Genomic DNA, 5,000 nt, shown 5'->3' on the forward strand with positions numbered 1-5,000 from the left:
TTTGGGGTAATTATCATGCTGGAACACTGCTTTGCGGCCCAGTTTTTCGAGGGAGGGGATCATGCTCTTCTTTAGTATGTCACAGTACATGTTAGAACTCATGTTTCCCTCAATGAAATGTAGCTTCCCAATGCCAGCAGCACTCATGCAGCCCCACATCATGACACTGCCACCACCATGTTTAACGGTAGGCAAGACACACTTGTCTTTGTACACCTCACCTGGTTGCCGCCACACACGCTTGACACCATCTGAACCAAAAAGGTTTATTTTGGTCTCATCAGACCTCAGGACATGGTCCAGTAATCCTGGTGCTTAGTTTGCATGTCTGCAGCAAATGGTTTACGAGCTTTCTTGTGCATCATCTATAGAAGAGGCTTCCTTCTAGGACGACAACCATGCAGACCAATTTGATGCAGTGTGCGGCGTACGGTCTGAGCACTGACAGGCTGACCTCCCATCCCTTCAGTCTCTGCAGCAATGCTGGAAGCACTCATCCGTCTGTTTTTCAACGACAATCTTTGGATGTGACGCTGAGAATGTGCACTCAGCTTCTTTGGCCGACCATGGCGAGGCCTGTTCTGAGAAGAACTTGTCCTCTTAAAGCGCTGGATGGTCTTGGCCACTGTGCTGCAACATAGTTTCAGAGTGTTGGCTATCTTCTTATAGCCTTGGCCATCTTTATGCAAAGCAACAATTAATTTTTTCAGGTCTTCTGAGAGTTGTTTGCCATGAGGTGCCATGTTGAACTTTTAGTGGCCAGGTTGAGAGAGTGGAAGAGCCTTTATACCAAATTTAACTTACCTGCTATTTGGTGACACCTGGGACAATGTAACACTAATGAGTCACATGACACAGGGGAAGAAAAATTAATTATTGTGCTCAATTTGTACATTTTTTCTTAGTACTCACTTTTGTTGCCAGGGGTTCAGCTATTATTGACTGTATTTTTAGTTATTTTGAGAGGACAATAAATTTACACTGCTAAATGAACTTCACACTGACTACTTTTCATTGTGTCAAAAAGTCATTTCTGCAGTGTTGTCCTATGAAAAGTTATAGATAAATATTTACAGAAATGTAAGGGGTGTACTCACTTTTGTGACATACTGTATATATATATATATATATATATATATATATATATATATATATATATATATATATATATATATATATATATATATATATATATACATATACACACACACACACAAAAGCACAGCACCAAAATATCAATAGAGTGGCTTCACAACAACTAGGTGTATGTCTTTGAGTCGCCCAGCCAGAGCCCAGAACTAAACCCTATTGAACATTTCTGGAGAGATCTGAAAATGGCTGTACACCGTTGCTTCGTATCCAACCTGATAGAGCTTGAGAGGTACTGCAAAGAGGAATGGGCAAAAATTCCTAAAGACAGGTGTGCCGAGCTTGTGGAATCATATTCAAAAAGACTTGAGGCTGTACTTGCTGCCAAAGGTGCATCAACAAAGTATTGAGCAAAGGCTGTGAATACTGATGTACATGTGATTTTTCAGCTTTTTTTATTTTTTATAAATTTGCAACAATAACAAATCTTTTTTTCACATTGTCATTATGGGGTATTGTGTGTACAATTTTGAGGAAATAAATGAATTTAATCCATTTTGGAATAAGGCTGTAACATTAAAAAGTGGAAAAAGTGAAGCGCTATCAATACATTCCGGGTGCACTGTCTGTCTGTCTGTCTGTCTATATACTCATAGCAGTGCAATATGGCTGTATATCGTCACTGATGGGAGACATGCATTGGCTCGAGGCCACAGGCCAAGTGCCTTCGGGCGTACTCGCACTATGCTATCTGAATCGTGGCCAAGCCTGTTTCCCGGATCGTTTGAGAAGTGTGAGTGCTCTGAATCAGGCTCAGGCATGGTTCACTTGGCCGGCCCTGGCCCGGTTGGAAGAGGTGTGGCTGAACGTGGTTCACTTGAGCTTTGACGCGGTACACTTGTAGTGCAAAGTGCGCCCGAGCCCAAAACTGAAGACGAGAGGCGATTTTTAAGGGATTGTTTCATATGTGTTTATTAATCATTCTTACTGTTCAATGAACACAAACTGTCGTAGATTATTAAAGACGCAAACCCCTCACTGCACGACAGCTGCACCTTTAGCAAACCTCCTAATTTCTGCAGCACGGTGACTTTATAATTGTTTATGAGCGCATAAGTGGCGGATCTGTTCGGCGAAATATTTGACTGCGTTTCACTGCAACCCAGACGACTAAAACAATATAACTAAAGAAATCTCCACTGTGCTGAGCGAGAGCGCTAAACTGAACAGTGGATCATCGATGACGTAATCATGCTCAGGAATGAATGTAATGTGAGTGCGGGCCGTCGGGGGAGACGGGAGAGGGGACAAGCATGCTTTGGCCCGGTAAAAGGCAACTGTTCATAGTATGAGTACGCCCTTAGTGTCCCACAAGTGATGATAAACGGCCATATGGCACTGCTACTAAGTGTGATATTGCGTTTAATACAACAATTTGACAACATAATCGTATATAAAAAAATCCTTTTGTAAGAGGAACTACTTTCTTCCACCATTCATTCACATCTGCAGCTGACCATCACAAAAATCACAAAAGCAGAAACCATAGATACTTCGCCAACATCAATTTGGAGCTAGTAGTTGAATGATTCACTAGCATAATGTCTAAAGTGATAATGAATCAGGTGCTCACATTTTAATATCATATGGCTGAACAGCATGAAATGCCATCAGTCTACAGTGATTTCCCAGTGTTTCTGTTGCAATTGGGAAATCACAATAATTATCCAATAAAAGCCAGAGCAAAGCAAACAGTACCAGACAACTATGGTATAAATATGAGCCTTAAAAGTACATCATGATGTCCGATAGCTGCAATATTTGTCAGAGTAAAATGTAAAATGTAACTCTTTTGGCATTAAACCTGTGGCAAACTAAAGTTATTGATGTAAATTTGCTTAAAAAAACATTCAAATCATCTTTAAAAAAATATGCTAAGTGTGAACTTAAAAAACAAACAAAAAAAGCTTCATCTGAATCCATCACTGCTGAGCCTCTGATGAAGCCGCAGATCGTCCCAGTTCTCCAGTCTGACACTGATAGACGTTCAGCCTCATCACAGTTATTTACTTGCTGTCATCCTCCCAGTGCGCAGCTCTGACGTGAGCGTCCCCTCATTAGTGTGCTTCAGCGCTGTCAGGTAAAGCTGGAGACTGAAGATCATACACACTTCAGCCACAGACAACAAGCTAATCACACACACTGAACTGCATTTACACCTGCTCATTACTCAAAGTATCCTCCGTCGGCATGAATCAACACTACAGCCCGTCTCTCTCTCACACAGAAAAAGAGACAAGGCCACTTCACATGTGACCACTACATCAAGCTGACACTCTTCTCTCATCCCCAACTGCTAGGGATGTAACAATACATCGTAATATCAAGAAATTACGCTACATGCTTTATAATAACTGCACACATAATATGAATTAGGGGTGTAATAGATCACGGTTGATTCGTGATTCGTACAGATCACAACCCATGGTTCGAAACACACACAATTTACTTGTAGATTAATCCTAAACTTGTAACGATCACAGAAAGCTCACCTCTCACGTCATTCAAATCAAAAGTATAAAAGCATTTAGGCTCTCCTCTAAAATATAATGATGAGGGAAGACGTTGTGGTGGGTTATTCGGGATGTGGTGGGTTTCTTAGGTTATTAAAGCTGTTTTCTGTCACTGCTTGTTTACCCTACATTAATGCATTCAGTGTAAGCTGCAGGATTAATTATTAAAAGATCGGGATCTCAACACCCACACCGCAAATTATAAATGATGGTGATTTGCATATGGTTATTAATCCTTCGAATCGCTGCATTCAAATCTGAAAATGCAAAAATCAAGAAAGAGATTCAGTCTTTAGTGTTTTGAGTTTGTTATGAAGTTACAAACGGTCAAATAACACAGAGGTACTGGGAGAACAGTTTATAGTTTAGATATAACCACTGATGTTTATGGTATAGATTAAAATAAATGCTGTATGCATTTATCTTGACGCTCAAAAATGAAAATTATAGGCAGCAATTTAAAAAATGCCATTGAATATTCCTACAAAAAAACATCATCTAGCAATGAAACATGAGTTTTATGAATGAATAACTGAATCATTTATTGAAAATGAGCCTAAAACAGTTGGATTTAAAACAGCACTAACTATTTTACAATTAATTTTTTTCAGCTGATAATTTCTTCATTTTATTTTTAATAATATTACAGGTTCTCAGTTCTGTTTGTTAAAACCAAAAGGTTTTCCAGTCATGTTTTTTGTAATAAATGAAAAGCAAGTGACATTTGTCTTCTCTCTTTTTTCGCTGATCAGAAAGATCGTCTGAAACGTGACCAATAAAAACTAAGGGTGCTTCCGCATCTAGACTTTTGTTTCGGAAGCCATCTCGTTTGCCCAGTTAGCGCGGTTCATTCGGCATATGTGAAACCAGTAATCGCGCTCGGATCTGCGCCAAATCAATCGGTCCGCGATCGCCTGAATGAGGTGGCTTTGGCTTGATTGAAACAAACTCTGGAGCGGATTGATTGCAGTGAAAAAGCACAACGATCCGAGTCCGGCTATATCACAGTGTATTATGGATATGTAATAGGCATATACGGCTATATGAAGAGAGAGTTATAAGTAGGGCAAGAGGTCATTCCTACAGGTACTGTAAATGTGCGTTTCATGTAAAATACAAAAGTGAAAGCATGCTGAACTATTAAAGAGAGCTGTTTATCCGTTAGAAACATTGACCGAACTGCAGTCTATCCAAGGGCTCTGTATGAAAGAGTCTTCCCTCTGATTTATATTTGGTGATGATGTCTGAGGGCGTCATTATTCAAAATTAAAGCGCATCTTTCCGTTTATAATGTCGTGTTGCTCATTGCCATAAATTAAAAAAGGACGCTTGACAGCT

At 39.8% G+C, this 5,000-nt stretch overlaps 2 protein-coding genes across 3 annotated transcripts in view; one reads left to right on the forward strand and one right to left on the reverse strand.

The window, feature by feature from the left end:
- dock1 (dedicator of cytokinesis 1) overlaps positions 1-5,000 on the reverse strand; it is a 927,369-nt gene that overhangs the window by 770,455 nt on the left and 151,914 nt on the right. The gene's annotated exons all lie outside the window — the stretch shown is intronic.
- Positions 1-5,000, forward strand: part of LOC130238984 (disintegrin and metalloproteinase domain-containing protein 12) — a 541,789-nt gene that overhangs the window by 123,331 nt on the left and 413,458 nt on the right. The window lies entirely within an intron of this gene.

The sequence above is a fragment of the Danio aesculapii genome, chromosome 12, assembly GCF_903798145.1.
Source record: "Danio aesculapii chromosome 12, fDanAes4.1, whole genome shotgun sequence".
NCBI lineage: Eukaryota > Metazoa > Chordata > Actinopteri > Cypriniformes > Danionidae > Danio > Danio aesculapii.